Source organism: Corvus kubaryi, unplaced genomic scaffold (assembly GCF_017639235.1).
Source record: "Corvus kubaryi isolate FWS band 111438036 unplaced genomic scaffold, C.kubaryi_AGA036_p1.0 37328, whole genome shotgun sequence".
Lineage (NCBI taxonomy): Eukaryota > Metazoa > Chordata > Aves > Passeriformes > Corvidae > Corvus > Corvus kubaryi.
Window position 1 is genome coordinate 1,366,613 of NW_024581106.1, and position 12,848 is coordinate 1,379,460.

The following is a 12,848-nucleotide window of genomic DNA, read 5'->3' on the forward strand; positions in this document are numbered from 1 at the left end:
TGTCTGTCATATATGCAAGCTAGTTTAGGTATTCAGATGACCAGATTTGGGTGTCTTAGGTTAGGATGAATAGCTCCCTAAACCCCTTAGACTAGGTTGAACAGCTGGGGATTAGTCATCTGTATCCAAGACATCTCTGCATGAGGCTAGCATTCATGACATTTTAAAAAGGATGTACAAAGCAAAATTATGGAGCAGCAACTGGTGTCTATCTGTGTATAATAACACTACATATCTATGTTGATAAAGCTGAAGCCTGTATAGATGTCCTCTGACTAAGAGGAAGCTTTGATACCTTATATCAGTACCTACATTGTAGTCACCAAATTTAGATGAGTTCTAAGATTAGGCAATTGCATCCTGAGAGGTTTGTTCAATTGCCCCATGTACCTTTGGAGATGCATTAGCACAGCATGATTAGACTCCAAAGTGTTAATGGGTTTCCATTGTCTTGTTTGAAAATGTTTGGGTAGCCTAGGGAATCTCATATGGCAACAGTCGTCTTTCAGCAAGCAAAGAAAGATGACATTTCTCTTATTTTTCCACTCAGAATAAAAACCTGGATACACTTACACTGTCTGCATCATTTCCATAAATTTCAAAGATGCTTAAAGGTATGAATTAATTTCATGAAAGAAGGTCCATCTTCTAAAAGTGTGTATTTAGTGCAGAAAAATGTAGAAAGGATTTTCAATTGAATACCCAACTTTCACTAATACCAATGGAAGTTACTACTGAGTTTGAAAATTTCAGTAGCCCTTATCTTCATCCTAAGAAATATATAAAAATTCCCAAAATCTATTAAAAAGGTACCTGTCTAGAAAAAAAGTCAGTAGATTAAACTCCTTCTCAGTTAAAAAAGAAATCAGACATATTGTGCTATACATGTCAATAGCTTAGGTTAGAATCTGATTGAAAGTTTTGTAAATGTTGTCTTTTTTTTTTTTTTTTCCTTTTTTTTTCTTTTTTATCTAGGATACAGGGCAAAATGTTCAGAGTGCATTAGATGAATTATTAGATGATCTGAATCCTTAAGAAATAGGGACCCTTCAGAAAACTAATGCCATGATGATTTTTTGTCTTTTTTTCATACCCCTGTTATACCTTTTTACAACTTCTGTATTCTTAGTGGTTTTTGCCTACATTCTTGGGCTTGTTTGTCAAGCTAAGAGACTAAACATTTTAGAAGCTTCATAGTTAGGGGTCAGTGTTCCCCAGACCCCAAGGTCCCCTCCAGAACACATTCTGTAAACTAAGATAGAACCATCCAGGGGAAGGTTCCTTGGGGAGGTGGGCTCACTCGACCCTCTCATTGGAGAATTTTGGATAGATATGCTAATTAGTAAGACCTACAATGTTATACCAGATCTTTTGGGGGTGAGCATTCCAGTGGGCATTGGGGTGCATTCAACCTGGACATAGTGCACCTAAGGATCCTTAAAATAAATACCAAGGTAAAATCCCTTTTTCCCTTCTAACCGTGTTTGACTCTTGATTTGAAGACCAGGAAAAGGCATCAAACCCTTCTTCTACTTTCCCCCCACCCATTCATTCCTATGAAAATGTGTTTAGTGTTTAACATTGTGTAATTGTTAAACACACCCCAGCCTGGCTGAAGCCCTGTATACCAACCTAAAGCTCAAGAGACATTTTTTGTCTCTGAATCCTATATAAATCCATAATGGAAGCCCAAGACTCCATACAGCCCTAAATGTAACATCATGAATGTGATGTCCCTGTAAGTCAGCAGTATAACTTTTACAAAGGGCAAACATCACACTCAAATACTGGAACTCAAAAACTGGAACTGTTTGTATTTCCTTGCTTGACTGTAATGTTAGATGTATACATTATTTATTAATGGAGGATGGATTTTTCTTTTGATTAAATGCAACGGTTACTTTAACAAACAGATATGAGATCCCCAAGCTCTCGGTGTGCAGGGAATTTTGTCCATGCATGCCATGCCAATGGATTGTCAGTAATGGAAAGTGACGGAGTGTGGAGGGGGAGGGGCTTCATTGAAATACCCTTACTTTCATGGTAATCTACCAGCTACAAATGCTTATCTCAAAGGACTGCACCTTGCTATAATTGCTACACTTTGTCTGAAACTATAAAACATTGTTCTCCTTGCCAAAGCTGTTGAGAATAAGGTCTAACGTTTTCATGCAAGAAGAAAAAACAATAAATTTAAATTTAGAATTCTGTAATAGAGAAATTCAGCTTTGTATAAATAATCTAATAGTGTTAGTGTATATTGTCAAATCTTTGATATTCTCCCAATGGATGAGCTAACTGTGGGATATCTAGTGTTGTAGCCAGATTGCTGTAAGATAACAGGTATAGGAGCACAAACAACCAAAGGAAATCCCATGAGAATCCTGCCCACTCTATTTCATTTGATTCTATAATGATATTATAGTAACTTATTTTTTTTACTTCTGAGCTATGCACCTGAGTGATCTCAATTTTGATGTCTATCTTCCAGCTGCAGCTTCAGTGGGACACGTTGCAATACCGAAATCCTGAGTTTCCACAGTCCAGTCTTGGCACTAGGGGTGAGATTCACCTCACCTGATTTCAAACATATAAACATCAGACGTCTTGAGTTTTCTCTACAGTCACTGAAGATAGATAACCCCAGAAAGTGAGTAACCTGCTAAATGCTTTTTGTCTGTATTAATTAGCTCTTGGAACTGCCTGTCTTTCTGCTTTATATCAGTTAAAGCTTCTATGACTAGTTGGCTAAATTTTACAGAGATTAATTCAATCTCAAACTGTACATGAAAGTATCAAGCTCATTTCATTAATGTACTTCAAAGCATAATTCCAAAATAATTGTTGATACAATAATTGTTTTTTTCATAAATCTCCTACTTCCCATTGCTTATTGCTTATTATTTAAGGTGTATTTAATGTAACAAAACTTGATTCAGTTGCAATATTAAGTCATGACCTTTCACAAAATATTAAATGCTTTGCAGCCAGGTAACTGGGTAACCCCAACAAACTGTTTTTCTACAAAGGAATTATCTGGCTCTAAAAAGCTATTGTCTTTTTTATATGAGCCCAAACTGCAACTCTCAGGCAAAATGAAAGCATTCCTGTTAACTGACCAGACTTTAAAAATTCTGTCTATGTCTAATACATACTATGAAGATTCAAAAGTGTGAAAGCCACAACAATGAAGATGGATGGCAACATCATCACTTCTAGGGCATGAAGGTTCATTATCATCACCAAGTTGTCATCAAGAGGGTACAAATAACAGAGTATCAGACATTGACATTCATGGTTGAAATTCTGAATATTCTGAAGTAGAATAGATTACATCTTTGGTTATGTTAGGGTGATAGCAGGCTCAAAACAAGACTATTTGCATATAAAAAATTACATGGAAACTAGCAGATAAAAGATTATACAAACAAGCACATTTGTCATAAGCTGAAAGTTAAAACTGGACTACAGTAAAAACAGCAGTGATAATTATACAAAATTTACCGTGGAACCAGGCAAATTGTTAATGGGTGGGCTTCTTACAGGTAATCTAGGTCTGACAGTAGAGTTGTCAGCATCTAAAGTCAAGTGAGAGAGTTCCAAGTATCAGATCTCAATTTTTTTCTTAACCCATAGAACTGCATCAAAATTCTGTTGAATAATCCTGTTCCAGTCATGTTATCTCTTTTTATAATACTAATAAGAGAGGCGAAGGGTGTCAAATATGTCAGGTGTCAAATGTGCTAGAGTTCTTCCAATATAATTTAATTAACAAATGCACACAGGAAAAATTAATGTCTGTGTGAAGCACAATAAAAGGCTCAGGACTTCATATATGGCCCTCTATATTCCATACTGGTTGACCTGATTTTCTCATCTGTTTTGGATGTCTCCAGCTTTGTATCTTCTAAGGAATGCACAGACTTGGTTCTGAGAACAGTTTGCTCCATTCCAAATGGCTCCAACACAGACCCACCACAGGAGGCAGCTGAGCCTGTCACCCATACTGGTGGTGCCTCTGGGAAAATGTATTTAAGAAAGGGCAAAATGGTGCACAGCAGTTTGGACAGTCAGGAGTGAAGAGGAAAAGAATGTGAGAAATAACCATCAAAACACCAAGATCAGAGAAGGAGGTAGGGGAAGACATATTCCAAGAGCCAGAGCAGACATTCCTCTGCAGCCCATGAAGACCATGGTGAAGCAATTTGTCTCTCTGCAGATGACACAGGACAACGCCAGAGCAGATACACTGCAGCCTGTGGAGGAGCCCACGTGGAAACAGGTCCTGAAGGATCTGTGGACAATGGAGATAAGTCCATGCTGAAGCAATTCTTGAAGGACTGCAGCCTGTATAAAGTATACGCGCTGCAGCAGGAGAAAAGTGTGAGCAGGAAGCAGTGGTAAAAAGAAACTGTTATGGACTTACCACAACCCCAGTCACCATCCCCTGTGCTGCTTGGGCAGGGCAGGCACAGGAGGGAGAGAGGGGAGAAGTGGGTAGGGGAGTTGAGAAGTTAGGTGGGTATTTTTAAAATTTTGTTTTAATTTCTCACTATCCAAATATGTTGTAGTTAGCATTAAATTAAATTCATTTCCACCAAGTTGAGTCTGCTTGTTAATGATGGTAGTTGGTGGTGTGCTTTAGCCCCAGACATCAACCAAGCTCCATGCAGACACTCTCTCACTTCCCCACCAGCAGGTCTGGGGAAAGAATTGGAAGGGTACAAGCTAGAAAACCCATGGGCTGAGATAAAGACAGTTTGACAGGGAAAGCAAAAACTGTGCACACAAGAAAAGCAAAATAAGACATTAATTCACTGCTTCCCATGGGCAGGCAGGTGCTCAACCATGGAGAGCAGGGCCCCATCACACATAACAGTTACTTGGAAAGACACATGCCATAACTTTGAACATCCCCCCTTCCTCCTTCTTCCTCCCAGCTTTCAATACTGACCATGATGCCGTATGGTCTAGAATATCCCTTTGGTCAGTTGGGGTTACCTGTCCCAGCTGTGTCTCCTCCCAGCCTCCCACGGACTCCCAGCTCCCTTGTCCGCATAGCAGTAGGAAAAGCAGAAAAGGCTTTGTCTCTTTGAAAGTCCTGCTCAGCAATAACAAAAACAGCTTTAAATTATCACCCTTATTTTCAGCACAAATCCAAAGCACAGCCCCCTACCAGCCACTGAGAAGAAAATTAACTCTACCGGAGCTAAAACCAGCACAACTAGTAAGTGATTTCCCTGTCATGTGATGACCCACGAGCTTCTTCACCTTGTTTGTGAGGGGGAGAGGGACTGGTAGCCAGCTGAGGTCAACACACCACAAGAACGCTGAGAAAATAATTACTGTTCTATGACACAAGGGCCCAATGAATAAGCACACATCTAGAAACATCGTTATCATTTGCTGTTTCCTATGACGCCAATATCTGATATTTCTGATCCTGGTCCATTGACTATCCAGGCCAGAACCTCCAAATCACCACTTTACAGGAAAGAAGGGAAAATGAAGAATTTATGTAACAAGGAAAGCAGTAGAAATATGATGCATGTTTTTTAGAAGGAGATTTTATATCAAAATGATCACAGAAAATTCTCCATAAAATTCTTCATAACTTTAGATGTCCACATCTGACGTAGTGTAAACACCTGCACTGACATAGATTACATGGTAAGTGAAGTGAGGAACGTTAGGAACCTTCTGCTTTGAATATATATATACAGAGGTATATCTTCATTAAGAAGAAGCCTATAATCTGGTATCTAGATATCAAGCTGACACCTTGTGTGCTATGTCGTCCTCAGATTTGTTCCTGACCGTGTGAGCACTTGAGAAACATTCAGCAGCCCATGCAAAACATCTCTAAATCTTAACATGACTGAGCTGTGTGGAGCTTTGCTACAGTTTAGGAGTTGTCTCTGAATTGTCTTTTCTATCCTGGCTGTAGGACATGGCCACACCTTTCCCTGAATTCAACCTGTAGATTACGCTTGGTATAGGACAGACCCAATAATAACCATGCTGAGTCTGATTGCATATAATTCTGTGGTCTTTTTCTTTCTCAGTTTTTCATTTTAAATGACTGAACTTGTTTTAACCTCCAGGTCTAAAAGGGACTTTAACTATGAATGCTAAATGGATGGAGGATTCTGCCCTCAGGCCTAGTATGAGACACTTCCTTACTCATTTTACTGGTTTCTATGTTTCACTGACTTCCCAGTGTTATACAGACAACCTGGACAAGCAGCTCTCCCTTTTGAATACAGAAGGTGCCCAGAGCTATAGTTAGTTTGGAGGGATGTTGCTCTTGGAACCAGTTCTTTCCCATGCCTCGTTATCTCTCACAACTCTTTGTGCAGCCACGTGGTAAACCAGATTAAGTGTTCAGCACAATACTTCCTCAGAGAAACTGCTGACTTATTTGTTAAGTCTATGAAGAGCAAGGAAAGTACTGCTCAAGCCAGCTGTGGATATCATTAACAAGGAAGCACTTTTCTAGTCAGGACCAAGACAGTGAGAAAATTTTTGTACTTTATTGTTTGTTTATAAAGTTACACTTCTATGCTAAGTATCAGTTTTTAGGAAGTGATAAGGAACCTTCCTTAGTCATTATCTGAATGAAGCAGCCTTGGAAAACCATCACCAGCACTCCATATAGTTTAAACCTCTAATAAAGTAGTTCCACAGGGTAGTTTCTGTGGTGGCATGGCAATCTTAGGAGATTGCCAAATTTTTTCTGTCCTGGGGTACAAGTCAAAAGTATGGCTGTGCTTACTGACCAAGTGGGCTTGCCCCTGCTTTTTAGCTGCCTCTTTCCTCCCTTGCTTCCGGTTGGAAAATCTTGCCCTGAGACCTGCACTAGCTCCAGTGCCCACTGAGGTCATGTAGAAGACATAACTTTTTTTTTCTTTTTTTCTGAGGGAATGTAAGGGCAGGAAAGACTAGGTAAATGGACTATCTTCTGACGGCAGGAGATGGATCAGTTCAATGTGGTGTTCAATATAATGCCAGAACTGACAGAAGAGAAAGTACCTGGCCATGGATAGTGAGGGAAGATGTGTGAAAGAGGAATTAAGTGGTCTCAGCTCTATTTTCTAACTGTACTTCAGCTTCTATTTCACTTCTCAGCTCCAGGTATGAAGGTAGCAAACTTTATGGTTCCCCTAAGGACAACTAGCAGTCTGAGAATGATAGAATTTGGCTCTGTTTACTTGCAATAAATCTTTAGGAGTTACAGGACTACATGATTTTTATGCCAACAGCATTTGAAGCCAGCCTTCTAAGTCATTAAATCAGTTGTTTTGTTTGAGGAAATAAATGGTTGAAGCCACCTTGAGGCTAGTTTGGGGGAATTCACATCCCTGGTAATCTGTGAAGAGTTCCTTTTATCTGTCATACTGTTTTGTGTTACATATGACTAAATTGTGCCTAGTTTTTCAGCATATATGAGAGCTGTCTCACCTAACTTCAGATGTATGTGTCTACCACAGCTGACCTAATTCTACTATGCAATTTCAGTCAGAGGAGAAGTAATTTTTAAGGCAGTTTCATACAACTAATCTAAACTATACCAGGAAAGACTTTTTTCTCTTCGTTGTCCACAGTGGGAACACACTGATGAATTTAGATGTAGCTTTTCTAGACATCTATCTGCCTTTGTTCTGCAGAGAGAGGACAGAGTCTAAAGCAAGTGATGTGGCAAAACTACACATAAGAAAATACTGTGGTGCAAGTTGTGAAGATCTCTAAAGTGAAACCCTTGCAACACTATACAGATTTGGTGGGTTTTACACCACATTAGTTCCAGTCCAAGCCCCTACACTGTGCAAGCTACTGCTTTCTAGCATGCCCTGCTCATGGGCTGGAGTGGTGGGACAGGACCTTGTTGTGAGACCCTGCCCTGCTTCTTCCCTAGGAAGCTCCTGCAGCTCCCCGCTCCAGGGAGCCATGTCCAGTCTCCAGGGAGTAATGATTGACAAGAAGTGATTGCTCTGCACTGCTCAAACCATGCCTTTAGATAATTTTTGGTCAAAGATGAATCTCTGGGTGCTGAGACCATTTGCTGATGGGAACCTGAAAGTGGTAAGTTGAGGTGGCCTGAAAGTCCAGTTCAAAAGAAGCCTCTTGATCCAAAGTAAAAGGCCGATGCGAACATAGTATGTTCCTTCAAATTTATTTACATATCAGAGGCAATTCATTGACATATAAAAATATATATTAAAATATATAACATGTGATTTGGGGGCCCCACTCTGGTTTACTTTGTTAGCATAAACCCATTGTTTTAGCTCATGGCGTTAGGGACCATAGGTGTGAGAAGGTAGACAATGAGATATGGATCCACAAAAAAGGTAGTTTCACTGGGGTTTGCACCAGTACCTGATCACTTCTTTTTTGGAGGATATATTTTCATCTAGGCTAATATCACAGTGACTTAGGTGTCCTCTATTTGGTCCTGATGTTGTTGACAGACATGTATAAGTGTAAAACAAATGAAAGTGTAAGTCATTCCAGAGTCACCTCAACTATTACTGAAACAGACTGGATTGCAGTAAGGCTTCAGGGAAGGTGTTAAAATATATATAGTGACTCCACACAACTAGACTTCTGATCTCTACAACTGTCCCTAAGTATTTGGGAACACACTGACAGTACTGTTATTCTCCCGTATTATTTAGAATCATTTTCCCTTGAGGAATTGAAGTTTTGCTGGACTTCTCTGTGGCTGCTTATGATAGGTTTCATCATACTTAATAAGATTCTAACTACAGGTATTCTCCATGTAAAGAAATTTTTATTAGTGACATATGGACCCAAGCAACTGAAAACAAGAAAACCAAGTTCAAAGTACACAAAATACAAGTTGGACGCTTGTCAAAGAAATAAATAACAGTTTGATGTGCCATAAATTGAATGGCACTGTTCAGGTGCTTCCATATGAAATTTGAGGGTTGGACAATCACTGACAATATGAAGTTTAACAACCACAAGTGCCATATTCTGTACCTGGGGTAGGGAAACCCTGGCTATTCAGACAGACTGGGGAGCAAAAGGCTGAAGAGCAGCATCACAGAAAAGGGCCTGGGGGTCCTGGTCAGTGGAAAGTTGAATATGAGTCAGCAATGCCCCGGCAGCCAGGAGGGCCAGCTCTGTCCTGGGGTGCATCAGGCACAGCATCACCAGCCAGGCAAGGGAGGGGATTGTCCCCCTCTGGTCTGCACTGGGGCAGCCTCACCTTGAGTGCTGGGGGCAGTTTTAGGTGTCACAATATAAGAAGAATATAAAGCTGTTCGAAAGCGTCCAAAGGAGGGCAATGGAAATGGTGAAGGGTCTGGAGGGGAAGCTGTGTGAAGAGTGGCTGAGGATACTTGGTCTGTTCAGCCTGGAGAAAAGGAGACTGAAGGGAGACCTCATTGCAGTTACAACTTCCTTGTGAGGGGAAGTGGAGGGGCTGGCATTGATTGCTTCTTTCTGGTGACCAGTGATGGGACCCAAAAGAGTGGCTTGAAATTATGTCAGGGGAGGTGTAATTGGCTGTCAGGCAAAGGTTCTTCACCCACAGTGTGGTTGGGCATTGGCTCCACCCAGGGGCACTGGTTACAGCACCAGCGTAACAGAGTTCGAGAAGCATTTGGATAATGCTCTCAGGCACATGGTGTGATTCTTAGGGTTGTCCTGTGCAGGGCTAGGAGTTGGATTTTGATGGTCCTTGTGGGTCCCTTCTAATTCAGGATATTCTATGATTCTGTCTTTGAACAGCAGTAGGAGAGAGGATTTTAAAATGACACCAAGGCAATTTCTTCTCTGTATATTCTTATTAACGCCTTATTTATTCAAGGACTTAACTTTGGGTACTGGATGTTGTTCACTCTCTTTAAAAGGCATAGAATACTGGTTTCTTTTATTATCTTGTACTGATTCTGGTTCACTTTGGAAGGATGAACCATGGAGTTTCCGTGAGTTCTTGGTGAGCCTTCAAGTATGCATTTATGCACCAATCACACAGCATTGATACAAAAACTGCATTGAAGCACCAGGTGCTCTAGATCAGGTAGGACAGAATTTGGCAGTCAAACCAAAGTCATCCTGTACCATCTGAAAAGCCTCATGATATGGTGCCTGCCTTCCAGTGGCCACTCAAAGAGATGTCTGTCTCCTTCAGGTCCTCTGTCCTTTCTGTCAATATCATACAAAATACCTTGCTGTGACTAAAATGCCTGCAAAACCAGAGAAACTGGATCTCATGAGCAATGTTTTCAAGAACCATATCCAGTGTCCAGACATGAAGAATCAGAATTGGTTCCTGATGGAGAAATTATTTCAGACAGCAGTCTTCTGTCACTTACTACAGTGTTTTCAAGCAAAACTCTTAAAAAACAACAACACAGAATGACCTATAAGAAAGTAGCAGGTTGAAACCTGTTTTCACACCAGTAGAAGGGATTGAGATCAGCCCATCATAGTCACCTGTGGAAGTGACTACCTAACAGTATTCATAGAATATCTCAATAGAATTATTATGATAACAGTTTGATAATTATGATCACAATAACTCTATTGTGATCTTCTGTGGACATTATTTGATTGTCACCCCTGCAGGGGACTGGATGTCAGACACCCAGCTGCTGTCACATTCCTGCTCCTCAACAGAACAAGGGGAGAAAACAAGAAGGAAAAGCTCAGGGATTGAGATAAAGATGCTCTCCAGTTACCACCACAGGCACAACAGCCTTAGGAGGAAAATAATTTAAATTATTTCCAATTTAAAATAGAGTTGGATGATGAAAACAAAGAAAAAATCTAAACCACCTTCCACGAATCCCTAATGGCACAAGGGGAATAGGGAATGGCAACCATGGTCAGTCCATAACAACTTTTCTCTGCTACCCCTCCTTCTCATACTTATCTGCTGCTACTGCATAGACTCTCCATACATGCAACTTCCTTCAGGAATATTCAACTTCTCCAGGGTCCTCCATGTACTGCTGTGTTGATACTTTCCTCCACCATGATCTCCTCCAAGGGCTGGCAGATTCCTCTGTGGATTCTCTGCTTTGCTACTTGGAGCACCTCCTCCTCCTCCTCCTCTCACTTTGGTCTGTAGGGCTGTTTTTCACACTTTTTTATCTCATTCTTCTCTTGGTCACTGTTTTTGCCCTTTCTTAAACCCTTTCTCCCCTGAGGTGCCTCACCCTTGGCTGCAGGGCTCAGCCATGCCCCCTGCAGCCCCTATTGCCAGTACATGAGCATCTGCATCCAGTGCAGTGGCAATAACCTTAGTTATGTTTTCTCAATTGAAGAGCTTAGGTTCTAAGCTGAGTGCTATCATCAAACTCATGATCTTTCTGACACTGAATATTAATTTTTAAATGAAGATTTCATTGGAAGAACTGAAGCTAAGCTCAGGGATTTTGGGGTAGTAGCTATCGAAGACATTATTTTCTAGTATCACATTGTATGCTATCTATAGTGGAAAGGGCATAAATAGATGAGGCATAAATTATGCAGGCTTCTTCATGTATTCATCCTGCAGTATATGCCCATAACAGGTCTAAATTATATATGAAAAATTGTAAAATTTACTCTGAATAGGCACTTCCATGTATGTGATTGAAAGGGCAAGCTGGTGCACAAACCCACACCCCTCCAGCTGCATATGTTGGAAGCTGGCAAGGCCAAACAAAACCTCAGCCCATAACTCAGTGTCTGTTCTCCACCATGGGTACACTGCAAAGGTCCCTCCTCACTGCAAGTATCCAGCAAGCTGTGCAGGCTTCCACGAGGCACTGCCAGAGAACTCCAACATTTGGAGTTGGCTGGATATTTCATTCCATTCAAATTACTACTTTTCCCCATACAAACTGAAATGAACAGCAATATCTCTTCCTGTCTGTCCCACGTAAATGCTGTTCAGGAACTAATGAGCACATACAGATCATCATTGCCATCTGAGCTGATACCACAAAAAAATTTCTTGCTATTGCAGTAATGAGAACAAAGTGATCAGCTTTTAACAGATAATGCTGCCTTGAGTGTGCAAAATGATCAGATGTTTCTTAGAAGTACTTTAAGTTTTACAGGACCTATGTTGCGACATCTGAAAATGGAGGTGGAGAGTTTGAGCACAAGATGGATTGAAAATAATGGAGGTTACGCTGCCCATGGGAAGATCATTTTCAAAGGAAGACATAGTAAGGCTGTGGAACATAAAGTAGCTTTTAGCATGTATAAAATATATTTGTTCACTCTGCAGCTACTAGTTTCGATATCTGAACTATAACTGATGTCTCAGTTGAGAGCAGGTAACATTTGCTTGCCTAGGCTACAAAAAAATACCTATTCTTCTATGAGAGAAATAGCAGTTGGAGACATCCATTGTTAAAAATCTTCAGATCCTGATAGGAGCTGATTTGCTAGAAGGTATTTTTTTGAAAGCTAGGGAATTTGGAATCAAAATAAACAAGTTGAATAGCACTGGTTTTTGCACGGCACGTTGCATAATGCAACACTTATGAGACTTTGATTCATGAAACAGCACCAAATAACAAACAGGTACCAATATGGAGCTAGAAGATGGAACGTTTGGAAAGCAGTGATGACAGACTATTGTGCAGCCCCCATTGCTTCCAGCCCCTTTCTGGAAGGCTAAATTAATTTGGATTATTTGCTAATGTGGTTTTTAGAGCAGCCTTAAGGCCAGTTGTGCTTGCGTGAGAGAAATGAGCTGACACCACCCGACAGAGAATCTGGAAAGTGCTGCCAGGGTCACAGGGCAGGTTGACTTCATTATATACAAAGACAGAACATTCTGAAACTGTGGCCCAAGCCAGATCTTCGGCTCTGAGGTA